Source organism: Podarcis pityusensis (genome assembly GCF_964106645.2).
Source record: "Podarcis pityusensis genome assembly, chromosome: 5".
NCBI lineage: Eukaryota > Metazoa > Chordata > Lepidosauria > Squamata > Lacertidae > Podarcis > Podarcis pityusensis.
This window is the reverse complement of record NC_138032.1, coordinates 78,481,670-78,499,266: the sequence shown is the minus strand read 5'-3', so window position 1 is coordinate 78,499,266 and position 17,597 is coordinate 78,481,670. Positions and strand designations below refer to the sequence as shown.

General features: G+C 46.4%; 1 long non-coding RNA gene across 1 annotated transcript; it reads right to left on the bottom strand.

The window, feature by feature from the left end:
• Window positions 1-2,735: 2,735 nt before the first annotated feature.
• Window positions 2,736-5,223, bottom strand: LOC308476798. The gene is made up of 2 exons (XR_013986106.1): window positions 4,299-5,223; window positions 2,736-3,493 (listed from the first exon to the last, which is right to left on the bottom strand). It is a non-coding gene; the product is annotated as an uncharacterized lncRNA (long non-coding RNA).
• Between the last annotated feature and the right edge of the window lie 12,374 nt (window positions 5,224-17,597).

The window sequence follows — 17,597 nt, the reverse complement described above, 5'->3', positions numbered from 1 at the left end:
TAAGACTGCATTCAGGCAGCCCTTTTCCCCATTTCCTAATGTTTCCTTACCTGATAATCTTTGGGGGGTTTTATGTGATATTTCACATGACATAAAATACACTTCTAGAAATCTAGCAGAATCTAGCAGATGTTTAGTGTTCATTTCCCTGTTGTTTCCAGGGGTGGGGATGTTTGCAACCCTGACAACCTGGAAAATTGTAAATTGTAATAATGATGATGATAATGATAATAATTTATTTATACCAGCCACACTGGGCGGCTCCCAACAGAATATTAAAAACACAAGAGAACACCAAACATTAAAAACTTCCCTAAAGAGGGCTGCCTTCAGATGTCTTCTAAAAGTCAGATAGTTGTTTATTTCCTTGACATCTGATGGGAGGATGTTGCACCGGGGGGTGCCACTACCAATAAGGCCCTCTGCCTGGTTCCCTGCAATCTCACTTCTCGCATTGAGGGAGCAGCCAGAAGGACCTCGGAGCTGAAACTCAGTGTCCGGGATGAAAGATGAGGGTGGAGACGCTCCTTCAGGTATATTGGGCCGAGGCCATTTAGGGCTTTAAAGGTCAGCACCAACACTTTGAATTGTGCTTGGAAACATACTGGGAGCCAATGTAGGTCTTGTAATTTTCTTGGTGCTTTCATGGGTGGCAACACCAAGGCACACCATTCCCCTACCCTGAAGTTACCAAACTGTCAGAAGCTACTTGATCTGTGTGATCCATTGAAGTTTGAGTGGAAGCTTCCCAGTGACATATCTTCAGGCATTGGACTAACTTCTACCCAGGCTGGTCATCGGATCCTTCTGGACAAGAGGACTTTCTGTTGCAGTTAAGCCTTGCTTAAGTAACATTTTTCTGAGCTGTGATATGTTCCTGTATTCTTGAATATTCTTCAGTCCTGGCTTCTGGCTATAATGCTGATACTTCTGTCCAGGTTTGTAACATTCTTTTTAAATTGCATTATGGAACTGTGGCTTTTTAAAATGGTTTTTCTGTAACATCATGGTAGAGTTCTTTCCTATCAATGGGCATAATTTGTCACAACAGCAGATGTCATTGAACACGTTGCCACCTTTTATGCACATTTTATGCCATTCTCAATTCATTAGCATCTAAGGGGGAATTTCTCCAAATATACACTTTTTAAAATTCAATTTTACTTAATATGCACGATTCTGCAAAGCAAAGAATGCTTCATCCTAGTGCATTTTTGTACGCATTACCGCTGAGGAACTGCATTGCAAAATGGAGAGAAATGTGAATTTCAAAGAATGGTTGTGTTTCAGTTTGCTTATTGTTTTGATAAGCGCAAATTAGGTAGGTTAGCCCCCCCCCCAAACCAAACTGAATCCTACCAGAAAGATCGTGTTTGCAAGAGATCTAGCTCACTATTCAATAAAGAGCAACCTTATGCATCTAGGACTCTGTAAAAAGTGCTTAAAGTTCTTTGGCATTGGTTTTGAGCATTGTATAAAAACCTAACACAGTCTACTCCAATTTCCTTTCCCTCACCAAGGGAACTGGAAATCCCTGTGCTTGATTCCCCTGATAGTCATAGCCATCACAGGCTTCTTGGAGCCCTGTTTGCATACAACCAGGCAAAACAAATTTGATTTCCATTCCCCTTAAGTGAGTCCAAATGGGAGAAATGAACAAGACAAACAAGGTCATTTCCCTTACACTCTCCCATTATTTAGATTTCATTTTGCTCATGCCACAGCTGATCAATGCCTCGTGGTTTTTGTTTGCCGTTAGACCAAGTAGAGAAGCGATCCGATGATTTCTGTAGTCTATATATAGAATATCGAGGAGAGAGGCATAGGAGGAAGTTGAACAAGAGGCTGCTTCCTTCCAAAGAAGATTAACACCATTGGCTTCTGTGCTGCTGGCTGAACCTCCCAGTTCTGCTGCTGGATATTGATATATAATGCTGGCATTAATATTGCTGTTAAGCAATTATTCTCTGGCCTCTTTTTGTCCTCCTTCAGGACTGCTTTAGCAAATGGGAGAGAAACAACCATGTCACTTCTGGGTAGGGATGGAAATCTGTTAATTTCTCCGTTTCTTCTTTTTTCCAGTCTCAAATTCAGTTGGAGAACTGCATTGCAAAATTCATAGAAGTGAATATTTCAAAGCATGATTGTTTCTCAGTTTGCATATTGGTTTGAGAAGTGTAAATTAGGTAGCTTCTCATTAAAATTGTAAACAAAACTGAATTTCCTACCCATTTCTACTTTTGACTGGAACCAGCATTCAGTCCAGTGATTGAGATAATTTTTTATATATATATAAAAAAGCAATGAATCAAAATGTTGCAGTAGGAAGCTTTTGAGTTCTCCAAAATTGTTCATCAGGCAAGATGTTACATAAGGCAGGAGTTGAAAAGGATGAGGAAGAATTAAGAAGTACCAAATCATGTGTAATGGAGGACAGAATCACAGAGCTAGGCTCTGGTTAAGGTAAAGGTAAAGGGACCCCTGACCATTAGGTCCAGTCCCAATTACTGGAAATACAACAGCAGTTGTCATTCAGTTTGCAACTGAAGGGTTAATTCTGTTCTCAGTGTTAAGTCTACTGAGCTTGGGGTGGGGGCCCATAGTTTAGCAACGGGCAGAAGTAGCACATGCTCTGATTGGCTGTACAGTTCTGAGGGAGCTTTTCCTCTATATGTTTGGTTGTATGTTTCTCTGCTATGTAGAAGGCTTGATGTAAGAAAGACAAAACGTCTCCGTTCCTTTGTCTTCGCTGTGTTTTTGTTCAGTTTTGCTCAGTAAAGTGTTAGCAGGATTTCTATTCTCTTGGGATTCTGTCTGCATTATTTAACAGACTTTGTTAGCACCAGTGACTAAGGGAGGTTCTGCTGAATCTAGGTAGGAAGCTTAAGTTCTGTGCTGAGCTTTGAGTCTGGATGTGCCACAAACTTAATTGGATGTGTGGATCCCTCAGTGAATATTCAATTTACTGCTAACGGCAGTGTTCCATTCTGCTCCACTGCATATTCTGGTTCTGTGGGCAGGCTTCCATGTAATATAATATCACAGGGGGCTGCTTACATAAAACATCATGGTTGTTCTATTAGAAACAGATGGCATCTTCATGGGCTCTCACACTCAGTTTGTTCTGATATCATGATAACCTGGCAAGGGGTTCATGTCACCATTCAACAATTCGTTACCCTTTGTTTGACAATCGTCTAAGAAGAAAACCCAGAGAGGTTTGCATGTATGAGTTCCTGGTTGGTGATCTGCCAGTAGCCTAGAAGCTTTCCTCTTCCAGTTTTCATGTGCCTGTATGATTTTCATGATAAGGAGGGTTCACTGCAATTTATATGCCACCAGAATGACATAATTAGAAGCATAGAAGAAGCAGTTTATACCAAGTCTCCAATCCATTGGTCCATCTAATTCAGCAGGATCCCCACCGATTGTCACAGGTTCTCCAGAGGTTCAGAAAGGAGCATTCCCAGTGGAGATGCTTGGGACTGAGCTTCTGTGGACAAACAATGTGGTATGCCACTAAGCCAAGGCCCATAGTGATAGAGGGGGAATGTGTTTTGTACTAGAGCAAAGCTTACAAAACATCTGATAGCTGATACATATTTTTGAAAAATAATAAAAATTCTCAATTAAAGTTGAATCACGCTTCAACGTTGCGCGTGGATGAGTAGTTGCCTCAAAAAGGGACTCTATTAATCCAGTTCAGTCCCAGTTTAATCCAATCAATTGTTAAATGAATGTACCGATTAAATAAATATGATTTTCTGTTTTACACTTTAAAATACTCATTTAAATATCCTTAAAATATCAATGACTGGCCTTCTTCTCTTTCCATGGTTCATTTTGCATATGTTAAATCCTTGCATATTGTCTATAAACTAAACCACTCAGTATTCCATTATTACATCAATCAAAACTTATTTACACTGTTGAATTTATCTTAATGCTGCAACATTTTCAAGTGTACACAATTTCCTCCCATATATTCAATAAACATTTTCCAATCTTCTCTAAACGTATGTTTTTCTTGTTCTCTTACGCTATATGTTACATCTGCAAGCTGCACATATTCCATCAACTTAAGTTGCCATTCTTCTTTGGTTTGGACCTCGCTCATTTTCCATTTTTGGGCGAACAAAACACAGGCTGCACCTGGGAATTTCTGTCTGAATTATTCCTAACAAAATGGACTCTGGGCTTTTCTTTTGAAAAATACTTTTAAGCATGTTTTTCAATTCATTATGGATTATTTCCCAATACTCTTTTACCCTTTTACAGGTCCACCACACGAAAAGTACCTTTTTTCATGTAGAAAACTAATGTATCAGGAAGAAGAGTTGTGCCCACACAAAGAAGACAACTTGAGCCATGACTTTCTTTTATCATACAAAGGAGCTCTGGTGTGAATCTAGCTGCACTGATGGAAGCACTTGGTGGCCTCCTCTTCTGATGTGAACAGGGCAAGTCTACCCTGCCATAGCTATAGGCAGTAACTGACTTGCCTCCATCCTTGCTGGCCACAAGCTTGCATGAGGTCATGGCTTACATCATAAAAGCGGTCGATTGTGAGCTATTTTCACTTGATCCCACTGTGTGTACTGTAAGCTTGAGTTCAGTATGGAGATGTGGAGGCTCCAGCTGCTTGATGGGAGTTGGGAGATGGGCCTGGTCCCACCTGGAGTTGCCAACAGTTATTTAAAAGAACAGTGGGCTAGTGGCCAAGGAGGATCCTTCACTGTTGGTGGTCTTGAGGAACATAAGGCTGCCAAGTAGGTGAAGCTAAGCAGGAGTGGGACCTCGCTGGTTTTCCATTTGGGGGCTAACAAAACATGGGCTGCAGAAGTGGTATACATAAATAAACTTTTTTGACACCTGGGAATTTCAGTCACATGGGCTCCATCCTTGAGCCCTGCCCACAACCCCTGTTCACGTAGCTGTATGTGTGCATCACACAATCCACACCCGATTGAGAACCTCGTAAAAGTTAATCGAATGCACTCTGGATAACTGAACAGAATTGTGGGAGATTGTTCCCCTGAAAAAGTGGCAAAACTCTTCCTCCTCTTCCCCTCCTGTGCTTCTTGCTGTTGCCTGTCCAACAATATTCTGACTTGATTCTCTGAAGGGAAGGGAAAATGATTTGGTTAAGTGACGGGTCTGCTCCAGGGAAATGCAAATTGACAAGAGATGCAGCCGGATTTGCTCCTAAGGCTGTGTTTTCACTTAGACAACCATCAGAAACCTTCCTGGTCTCCAGAAGAAACAAATTGCTTTGATCTTAAATGCGCCAAATACCATTAGGGTTCTCCCCACTTGCTTAGGAGTTAATCTCACCAGATAAAGGAGAGCCAGCTCCTTTAGGCAAAGTACAGCTCCAGACTCCATTTTAAGCCCTACAAAATTAATATATTGCTGGTAGCTTTGTATTTTCATTTACGTTGCCTGCACAGTGGCTTTCCGAAATTGGATATTAATGATTTACGCTGTAATTTATGTATGTCCATAAAGCAGAGCTGGAGTAACATTTGAGGAATCAAAATCTTACTCTTGGGCATTTCCAGGGCAATGTATCTAACCATTAACCCTTTCTGAAATTGCTCAAGGGTGTCATTTACAATTCACATTTATGAATAAAGCAAATGCTCATTAGCTTGTCCTTCATTCTGTTCCAGATTTCTTAAGGGGAGGGGGGAAAAACATGCCACGCAGCAAGTTTTCTCCTTGAAAGTTCAATATCCACCAGAGCTATTTACAATATAGTGGTTTTTAAAATTACCCAGCACTCATTGGGCAACCCTCTACATTTCACTCAATATGGGACCGCTGCTGAAAACAACATCCATGCGACATGTCCCATCCCAAACCCATGGAACATAGGATCTGCTAACCTCCATTATAATGTTGTGCATTCCCTGCTCCCAAATCATATCACTGATGGAGGTTGGAAGAGGCAGGGAATTGTGCGATTCAACCAAAATAGCAAATGGGCTAAAAATGAACCTATGAATTTGGACATTGTAATGGTTCTAGGGGTTGCTCGTGCGTAAGCCGGTGCTGATCTCCCCGGCTGGGTGCAAACACCTGGCTGGGTTGCCAAAGTGAACCTTTTCTGTCCGGACAGCCACTCACCCGTGGCTGACTCAATCGCTGGCAGAATCCGTCAGTGGGCGTTTCTTAAACTTCTTCCAGCAAAGAAGCTCTTTGACGCCTAGTCTCCTCCTACTCTCTCTGCGCGAAAGCCTTCTGCGCAAGGAGGGCGTAGGCAATGGAGGACCCCTACTCTCCCCGCTGGTCCCAGGCAAGGAGTCACGGGACCGCCTCGCCGCTTCCCCCATCTGCCCCCCTTCTCCACTGGTGCTACGCTGATTCTCTTCCCCAGAAGATGGGCTGCTTCTCCCGATCCCTGGACGCTCTCTGGAATCCCTCTGGCTTTTGCTCTCTCCCTCCGGCACTGATGGCAGTTCCCTGACAGACATGTGTATTGCTAAAGGGTTTCTGGGAAATGATATATAATGAACAAAAGAAGATCTTTAAAAATACATTTGTTTAAAAAACCAGAAGCCTTTTTGGTAGGTATAACAGGTGAAGAGTTACCAAGAGAAGATAAAATACTTTTTTATGCACGCAGCAACAGCAGCGAGAATGGTACTAGCCCAGAGATGTCCGAAAGGAGAAGTACCAGAAAAAGAAGAATGGCAGGTGACTTCCTCTTAGCTGCGTTTTAGTGGAGATCCTCCCATCCTTTTGAACAGCAGAACTTCCAGTAATCTCTTTTTTTTACTTTGCTTCAATCCGCCCACTTATTTGTAAACAGAAATGTGTCCATCAGTTAATTCTGATGGGGCCTGGCTGACCTCCTGAGATGCTTTTCTAACCAATAAACCTCAGTGGAGAGGGCTTAGAACAGCTCTGCATTTTTTTTGCTGCAATTTGTCTCTCTCAATCCAAGCTCTAACCAGAGTTGTTTTCAGGCTTTTGGTTTTTCACTTCCCATTTTATGCCAATACAAAGAATGGAAGCTAGAGAAGAAGAAAATAAAACTGCCTATTTCTTCATCCAGTGTGATTAATCACTTCACTGCTGCTGAACTTTTGGAGACATTCCTGGAAGCAAATGCACAATCCTGTACAGTGTGCTCTTTTGACCTTATCTTAAAAGGGCTGCCCTTTAAGAATGATAGAGACCGAATGGAATGAGTTCAGAGGAGGGTAAGATGGTCAGCAGTATGGAAAATAAGTCCTACATGAAGGAAGGCTGAAGGAGCTATAGAATCATAGAATTGTAAAGTTGGAAGGGACTCCAAGGGTCATCTAGTTCAAACCCCTGGGTAGATGGGTAGGATTATGATAGCACTCTTCAAATAGCTAGAGGTCTGTCATGGAAAAGAGGGCAAAGGCATGTTTTTCTGTGGTCCCAGTAAAGTAAAAGGTAAAGGAACCTTGGACGGTTAAGTTCAGTCAAAGGCGACTAGAGTTGCCGCACTCATCTCACTTTCAGGCTGAGGGAGCTGGCATTTGTCTGCAGATAGCTTTCCAGGTCATGTGGCCAGCATGACTAAACTGTTTCTGGTGCAACAGAATACTGTGATGGAAGCCAGAGCAACAGAAATGCCATTTACCTTCCCACCTCTACGGTACTTATTTATCTACTTGCACTGGTGTGCTTTTGAACTGCTAGGTTGGCAGGAGCTGGCAAAGAGCAATGGGAGCTCACCCCATCACGGGGATTTGAACCACCGACCTTCTAATCAGCAAGCCCAAGAGACTCAGTAGTTTAGACCACAGCTCCACCCACTTTGGTCGCAGTAAGCAGAGCTAGATCTAGTGACAATCAGTCAATTTCGCTTGCCCCTTTAGTCATGTCATATCATGAAGCTGCAGTGACACCAGAAGAGCCCTCTCTCAGAAGGTGGACCAGCCGGGGGAGGGGGAGAGAAATATAGATGAAGATTTGTGTATGGAAGTCATGAAGGAAGAGGAAGAGGCACAAGGTATGATGGATATTGGAATGCTAAGTCTAGAAATATGAGTTCCAAGGAAAGACAGGGCCTTTCTTAGAACTAAGGGGAAACAGTTGGAGAAATTATTGAAATTACATAAATTATAGAATGGAAATTGAAATGTGAGTGAGAATGGCTGAGCAAGTGAAGGCTGGGATGTTGCATTTGCAAGAGAACCACAAGGCAAGGACATGGAGGACAGAGCCTTCAAAGGCTGAAGGCTGAAGGAAGAATGCCATTGTAATATCAGAAGGTTGTTGTTATGCCACACAATTTAGACAGACAAAATAGCTGTTGTTTAGAAATGCTATTGCTGGGTCTTTTCCTTGCCATTCTTGGAACTCCGCTCGGCCAAGCCAATAGGGCCTCATCTTCCTCTGAGCCGAGCCTTTGAAATTGCCTCCGACGTGTTTAATGACCTGAGCCTTTGATAAGGCCTCAAGCACATTCTATCCAGCAGGGTTCCCAGCACAGGGAAGAGACGAGAGGTTTGGCTACATTGTAAAGAGTTTTATTTCTAAACTACGCAGAACAGAAAAGACATCCTCTCTCTATGAAAGCAGAGAGCAACTGAACAAAGGAACAAAGGAAACAGGAAACCATTAACTTTACATCCCGTCTCCCTTTCCTGTGAGACTGCAAGGTCTCTGGAATGTAAACAGAGTCCTGTGACTCCACGCAGCTGCTCAGTGAGAAACAAAAACGAACAGCCATGGCACTTTGATCTCTGCCTAATCTCTGGGTTAAGTGCAATGAATTTATGCAGTGCAACCCATTGCCTACTTGGGTGAGGGGCTTTCCCTCCCTGGAGATTTTCAAGCAGAAGCTGGATAGCCATTAGTTGGGGATGCCACATATTCTCTGCATCTAACCAAAAGGTTGAGCTGCAAGCTTGCATCCATATTTATGATTCTATGACTCCCAACCCAATGGTAATTTCCAGATATGCAGATGGGTACAGAAATATCGTACACCAACACACACAAGCAAAATGCTAACATGCTGCAAGCCAGGAATGAATTTTAAAAAGTAACTCTCCTGAGAGCCATAAGCATCCACCCACAAAGGAAGTGACATCGCTGGAAGATTTACTGCCCTGGCTTTGTCTCATATTCTGACTTCCATGCACCAGGTGTAACCAGATCATTTAGATAAAGCAGAATTCTTTACTCTTTGGAGGGACAGACCTCCCAGGGCTTCACGCTCCCCATCAGGGACCGAACAGAGGAGGAAGAGTGGTGGAGACTGCCTCCCCATCCAGACTCTTCCAGGGAGGAGAAAGAGGAAAACAGTATAGATTGACAACAAGGGTTTGCGGGAAGTCACATGTGCTGGTCCCGGGGGGAAGGTTACCATTGGCATAGTCAAATCCATCTGCACCCCATCTGGAGAGAGTCGGTGACCAAGGAAGTCCACTGACCGCTGATGGAACTCGCACTTGCTGAGCTTCGCATACAGGCAGTGCTCCCTCAAGCGCTGCAGCATGGTCCGGACATGACCCTCGTGGAGAGCCGGGTCACGGGAGAAAACCAGAATGTCATCTAAGTACACCACCACGTACTTGTCTAGCAAGTCCTGGAACACGTGGTTGATGTACCATTGGAACACAGCGGGCGCGTTGCACAATCCGAAGGGCATAACCAAGTATTCGAACTGCCCGTATCGGGTCCCGAATGCTGTCTTCCACTCATCCCTGGCTCGGATCCGAATTAAATTGTAGGCCCCCCGGAGGTCTAGCTTGGTGAACACCTGCGCCCCTTGCACCCGCTCCAGCAACTCCAAAATCAGGGGCAAGGGGTACCGGTCTGGGATGGTAATTTTGTTCAGGGCCCGGTAATCATGGCAAAGGCGAAGCTCCCCACATTTCTTCTTAACAAAGAGCACTGGCGCAGCGGTGGGCGAGGTAGAAGGTCTAATGAAACCACGCTCCAGGTTCTTGTGCAGGAAGTCCTGCAACGCTTCGCGCTCTGGCTCTGTTAGAGAGTATAAGCGACTCACCAGCAGGGGCACTCCAGGCTGGAGGTCTATGCCGCAGTCAAAAGACCGATGCGGCGGCAGCTGGTCTGCCCCCCGTTCCTTGAACACGTCTTGGTAGTCCTGGTACCTGGCGGGGAGCGTGGATGCAGCCTCCTCAGTGGGTGTGGCTGCTAGCATCTCGGACTGAGCATGGGGACATGGGTCTGGGAAGTGCACAGTCTGATTGACCCAGTCAATCTGAACATTGTGAGCCTCCAGCCAGTCCATCCCGAGCACCAGGGGGAACCGGGGCATGGAGGCAATGTCCAAAGTTCGCATCTCCCGGTGCTGCTGGAGACACAGGACCAAGGGCTGGGTCTCCCGAGTGACGACACCCGAACGCAGGAGCCGTCCGTCAATTGCCTCCACCTGTACCGGTTCTGGCTTGTTCTGAAGTGGCACCTGATGATGAGTGGCAAAGGCAGCGTCCATATAGGAGCGGGTTGCCCCTGAATCCACCAGAGCGTGGATAAGAATCCAGGGCCCACCTGGAGGGTAGAGACGCACCGGAACCATGAGATGTCGCAAATCCACTGGTGAGGGCCCCTCTTGCATGGTTTGGGACCCCAGGTTGCTAGGGCCTTCGGCTACCGAGGTTGGCGGTTTCCCTGCAACTGGCATCTTCTTGGGACAGGATCGGGCGTAATGTCCACTCCCACCGCAGTAAAGACACAGGTTCCCCTCCCGACGCCGCGTCTTCTCCGAGGGGGAAAGGTGAGGTCGCGCAGCCCCGAGCTGCGTTGGTGCGTCCGGCAACTCGGCTGTGGGCGTGGACCTGCTGGGAAGGACTGGAGCCAGGAGCCGGGGGTGCTGGCGGTCCCAGGTCTGGCGACGGTCCTCCAACCGATTGTCTATCTGCAGGCTCCGCTGAATCAGGGCGTCCAGCGTGGTGGGATGATCCATCATGGCCAACTGGTCCAGTATCTCATCCGACAGTCCCTCAAGATACTGGTCCCGAAGTGCAGAGTCATTCCAAGACAAGTCTTGCGCCAACAGCCGAAACTCCATGGTGTAGGCGGCTGCAGTGGACTTGCCCTGTTTCAAACGCCTAATTGCCCGGTTGGCTTGACTCGCCTTCTGGGGGTTGCCGAATGCGGCCTCCAAATGGTTGCAAAACCCCATATAGTCTGTCAGCAAGGGGGAGTCTTGCCTGAGCAGCGGCAATGCCCACTTGGCCGCCTGGTCCTTTAACAAACTGATCAAAAAGTGCACCTTGGTGCGGTCGTCAGGGAAGTTCCGGGCTCGCCCCTGAATATACAACTTGGCCTGGGCGAGGAACATGGGAAAGCTGGCCGGGGCCCCATCAAATTTCTCCGGCAAGGCCACTGGGTACTTGCCTGGAGCTGGGGCGTCGGCCACAGGAGCCGGAAGGCTGTCCAACCGCTGCTGAAGTGCCGTAACCGCATCGCTGAGCTGCTGCACGGTGTGAGTCAAGGCCTGGTTCTCCTGGGCCAATGCCACCAGCGCAGCTGCCTGGTCGGCTATGGCTCCTGGCTTTTCCCGAATGCACCCCAACGAAGGGGGAGTGCGGGTGTGGCGGGAGCAAACTGTGCTGGTCCCGGGGGGAAGGTTACCGTTGGCGTAGTCAAAGTCCGGTCCCGGGTCGCTGGTCTGGAAACAGTTCACAAGGAGCGAGGTGGGGTCCGAAGCAGGAAGCCGGGCGGGGACAGGAACACTGGGGGAACAGGACTGGATGCTGGCCGAAATAGCTCATCAACGACGACATTGCTCCCGCAACCTGGGACCGGGCTGACTGGCCTTTATCTTCTCTGAGGCCAGGGGCGGTCCCGGCCCCCAGGAGACCCGCCTCTCCTGGCCTTAAGGCGAGCACTCCTCCTGGGAGAAACCAGTTCCCTTCGCCTCTCTGCCCTGAGCCTCTGCAGTTCAGGAGAGGCTGAAGGGTTACTGGGCCCAGGGGGAGACTCACCTGTAGGCACTGAGTCCTCAACCACCTCTGGAGCCAGAATGGATTCACCTGGTGCCTGCTCCTGAGGATCCGGCACAGGTGTAGGCGCCTCAGAATCAAGGCCCTGCCCCAGTTCAGCCGGCCCTGGAGGCGGGGACTCCTGTGCAGGCTGGGATTCCTCCGGTTCAGCCTCTGAATCAGAATCCCAGGCCATCACATCACAGCTCAGAGGCAGATGCATAGCTGTCAACGTTTCCCATTTTTTAAGGGAAATTCCCTTATTCCGAATAGGATTTCCCTATAAAAAAGGGAAAAGTTGATGGGCAGATGAGGGTAAAAGTTGGGAAATCATGGGAAAGGAGGAGCAGACAGAGCCAGAGCAGCAGCTGACCGACACATTGTCACTAGAAAGCATTCCAGACCCACCATCTCCCAGAACTAGGCGAGCCTTCTTCTTCTGAGAGAGGCTATATAACCCAGCCTCTTGGATAATGGCGTTGTCACGAGTGAATCTCCATCTCCCCCCATCTCTCCCACTTCCTCATGCACCATCATCCTAATATCCTCTATGGGTGCCGCTAAGTGCCCTCTGTCTTCGAGCTCTTTGCTCTCCTACTTTTAAGGCTCGCCTAGTTCTGGGAGATGGTGGGTCTGGAATGCTTTCTAGTGACAATGTGTCAGCTGCTGAAGTCAGAAGAAGAAGAAGAAGAAGAAGAAGAGGAGGAGGAGGAGGAGGAGGAGGAGGAGTTTGGATTTGATATCCTGCTTTATCACTGCCCTAAGGAGTCTCAAAGCAGTTAACAATCTCCTTTCCCTTCCTCCCCCACAACAAACACTCTGTGAGGTGAGTGAGGTTGAGAGACTTCAGAGAAGTGTGACTAGCCCAAGGTCACCCAGCAGCTGCATGTGGAGGAGCGGGGAAGCGAACCCAGTTCACCAGATTACGAGTCTACCACTCTTAACCACTACACCACACTGGAACACTGTAAAGTTTGGAATTAAAAAAAGGACTGTAAGAAACTTTTCATTCTTTTTATACTTTCCTGGGCATCCAGCCGGGAGCTGCTGACAACACCCTGACAGTACCACTTGTCAAACTGAAGCAGGCCATTGAGCCAAGGATTGTGAAGAGGCAAGAATAGTTAATTATTGATTTATTATTATTGGAAGTCCATCTTCCCTTCCCTGGCAATAAAAATACGACTAAGTCCACCAGGCCATTTTGACCAAGTCACACCCACCTGCATAAAGGCATGGCTGCACCAACTGAGAGTTTGGCAGTCCCAGCAAAAATCCTGTACACAGTGCTTTGCGAACCCTGCTGGGACTGCCAAACTCACCATTGGTTATTCTTGCCTCTACACAATACCCTGGATCAATGTTCTGCCTCAGGGAGTCTTCTGAGCTCAGGGCCAGCTGATTGTTGGTCTTACAAGGGGGTTTACACAGAGCCTTACAAGCTTCAGTGACCAGACGATCACTGGGGCTTGCGCAGCTACTCCACTGAACAGTCCTCAGTTAGCTACATGGCCACCTATTATCCTAAGTTTAGCCTGTATTACAATATATATGTTATGCTTTGCTTTGGAGAGAATAAAAGCAGACAGCTAAAGTTTCATGCACAATACCAAAGGCACAGTACCACTGAGCCTAGGGCTTGCCAATCGGAAGGTCGGAGGTTTGAATCCCCGCAACAGGGTGAGCTCCCGTTGCTCGGTCCCAGCTCCTGCCAACCTAGCAGTTCTGGAAAAGCTTAAAGGCTTGGGGATCCCACAGCAGACCCTGATAGCGACAGGCTTTGAGAAAGCTAGGACTACAATTCGCCAGCATATCTGGGACGTAGAATTACAATGCCACATGAGTGAAATGATCAAACATCCTGCAATAAGGGACTATGGGAGAGGTTTTTCTCCAGCTAACTACCTGTCAGGTCTTCAGGTACCCAAATACAGACGGTCTTTTACCCTCGCCAGATTCAACGTTCTCCCTTCTGCCTTACTTCAGGGCAGATTTGAGGGTAAACCATACACAGCGCGGGTCTGCCCCTGTGGCTCGTTGGAGGTTGAGACTGCTTCACATGTACTGTTACGTTGCCGTCTTTATGAGGATATACGTTTGACTTTTATTGCACCTGTTTTGCGGAAGTCCAGGAAAGAGTCGGAACACCATGGTTTGGAACCACTACTAGAGGACAAGAATCCCAAGACTACATTAAATGTAGCCAAATTCTGTGCGGCTGCAATTAGTCGCAGGAAGCAAGTGGTATCCCATGGTGACCAAACCCCCAAATGTTAATTGCAGGGGGCATGCTAATAATTAATTTTAATTTTTTATATTTAAATGCTTGCTATACTCATATTGTCCTCTGTATTTTTGATATATATTTTTTATGATCGGTGATGTTGTGTGTGTTGGCGCTGGTCTGTGACCGTATTAATAAATTCATTCATTCATTCAACCTAGCAGTTCGAAAGCACGTCAAAGTGCAAGTAGATAAATAGGTACCGCTCGGGCGAGAAGGTAAACGGCGTTTCCGTGTGCTGCTCTGGTTTCGCCAGATGCGGCTTGGTCACGCTGGCCACATGACCCGGAAAAACTGTCTGCGGACAAACACCCGCTCCCTCAGCCAGTAAAGTGAGATGAGCGCTGCAACCCCAGAGTTGTTCGTGACTGGACTTAACTGTCAGGGGTCCTTTACCTTTAACAAAGGTGCACAGGGTGCACACAGTTTCACATGACTAGGCCAAGAGAGCTCAGAAGACTCCATGGTCCTCTATGACCTCTCAAGATCTTGTACAGATCCATCACTGTAATGGGCCAACCCACCAAGGCATTTAAACTGCATCCATCACCGCTCTTTTTATCATTCAGGAGGAGTTTGTATTTTTTGCTGCATCTGTAATTACAAAGCGGAACAGATGGCCGAGGTTTAGTTTAAAGCTGCATGTCCATTCTGATAACATATGCTGTCCAGTGATTGTTCACAAACGTGGGCCATTTTGTCTCACTTGGGGGAAGGGGGAAAAAGAAAAACGAGTACAAAAATCCTCCTTGTCGGAAGCATCTTTGCCGCATCAGAGATTTACTGCAAGCGGTTTTGCTGCTGCTTGGTATTTTTCAAAGCAATGTCTGATTCCATTTGAGATACTTTAAAATCAATATCAATGATAATTAAATGCCCCAGTTTAAGAATGGGAAATTGATTTTTTTTTCCTCCCAAAGAAGGAGATTTCAATAAGGTCAGAAAAAAGCAGTGTTTGTTTATGGTTTACAAATGTATCCATCATGATAGCCTACCTGCTAGGAAATCTATTTTTTCATAAGAAAAATGGCATCCAGGAATGTTTATGTGACTGGACCTCACTAAAACCCTGATCTGGAGTGGCAGTTTCCAAGAGAACCACCACTGAAAATGTCTTTTGAGAAGTTGTGGCTGGACTGGGCAATTCTCACCCAGAATGAAACCTCCTGTAGCCCAATGTATGGTCTGGAGGCACATGCTAAGCAGGTCTCGATCTGGTCAGTGCCTGGACAGGTGGACACCTGGGAACTGTGTGTTCCATGATGAGGGAAAGATGGGATATAAATGCAAATTAAATTAAAACATGTACTCAGACAGAGATATGGCTGCTTCAAATTAGGTACATGAAACACCTAGGGAACTGGTCTTCTCAGATTATCTGAGGGCTTCATGAGAAATTTTGGTTAAACTAGTTCAAGCAGTATGATCTAGATCAGTGTTCTTCAACCTTGGGACTTTGGATATTGTTGGACTTCAATTTCCACCATCCCCAGCCAGCTTAGCCAAGGGTGAGAGAGGATGGTAATCGTAGCCCAACAACATTTGGGGATCCAAGGCTGAAGAACACTGATCTAGAGATCTTCAAAGAAAGGCAGGACAATTATCTGTTGAGGATGCTCAGACTCCAGGCTTCTTAAAGCAAGCAGGATTCTGGAATAGATGACTTACGTGACCCCTTCCAATTCCATGATGATCTCCAGAACAAACAGCACACAGAAAGGGGTTGTGATGGCATGGGGAGAACTGATGCAATTTCATGGAAAAACCCCTCACCAATTTCCCCTTGTGTAACGGAACTTTCCTCCCTCTCCTGCCGCCACATGCTTTTTCCCCCAACCCTCTGGAGCAGATTTGAGAGGGGAGTAGGGTACGTGCAGGGAGAGGATGGGGAAAGTTTTGCTGCACAAGTGGAAATCCTTGCACTGACAGGAAAAGGGAGTTTGTTTCAATCCATAAGCAAAGTCAGATGCATCAGATTGGGTAATTCTGCAGCCACACTTCCGGGGGCGGCGCGAACGGCAATGGCGGTCCTCTTCTGAACGGGAGAGGAGGCTCCGCAGGCAACGGGTCGTCCGCTACGGCGAAGCGGAGACCCACTCTGGAAAACCCCAGGCGGCAAGAGCCTGGGGTCTTGAGGCTCGGTGGGCGCCTAGAGCGACCCTCCAAGTGCAGAAGGAACCCCGTAAGGGGCTCCGGAGCACGGAGGGGGGTTGCGGCGCTGTGAGCTGCTTCACAGCCTGAGGAGCGAAGCCGCGCTGCTACTGTCGGTGAGCGCTGATCCCTTTTCCTGCTAAATTACGGATTCGGACGAAAAAGCAACTAACTTGTGAGTAAAAGACTGAATCACTTGAATTTGAGACTTTAAAAGGGAAACTTAAATTGACTTGAACTTGGCTGAGAGCGGAGAGACGTGGAAGCAGGAAGTCCGTCTTCCGCAGCCATTGAACTTGAAAAAAAGCAATCAGCTGGAGGAGTGGAGGCTGAAAGAAAGAGACTCCAAGTTTTACAGATCCAAGCATCTATTGAACTTGCATCTTAAAGTAAAGACTATAAGTTAAAGATTTGGGATTTTTGTTTGCACTTGACTTTCCTCCTCTTATTGGATTACAAATTAGAAGGTGAAACCCAGAGTCAGGAGCTGCCTGAGTATTAAGGGAGCTGTCAGCACTGCAGATTTGGATACTGTATATTGGAACTTGAAACAATCTGAGGGTATTGAGACCTTTTAAATTTGAAACATTCTTTTTGGAGATAAATAAGCACTGTCTGCAACAAAGTGACCATTTATAAACTCTGCTAAACATTTGTATTTGAAGGTTCTTGGACATTAAATTAGACTCTGAAAGACAGATTAAGCTCCCTCTAGAGGATTGGATTATAACAGTGATTTTACATGCACTTTTTACTTTCGATTCCCTTGCTGTTTGCTTGCTCTGGGCCTTTCCATTCCCATGGGAACAACTCAGTGTGACCTTGACTGACAGATAACGTTGGAATGAGTGGCACAAGAAAAAGAGGGAGAGCTAAACAAACAACTCTAACAACTCTAACCTCAGCCTCACAGACACGCAGATCATCTGTGCCTACTTTGCCCTCAGAAGTGGAGGGAGAGGGCGAAGTAGAGCAGTTACAACTGGAAGATATGGCCTCAGGAGCATCTGTTTCTGTACTAGACAAAATTTTTGAAAAATTGGAAGCTTTGGACAAGAAAGCAGATGCGCAATCAGCAAAGATTGATAAAAACACTGAATGTCTAAATAAATTAACCACACAAGTGGTACAGAATGCACAAGCAATTGGACAGTTAACGGAGGCCTCAGCAGAAAATCGGAAATTGACTGAGGACACCAGACAAAGATTTGAAAACTTAGAGC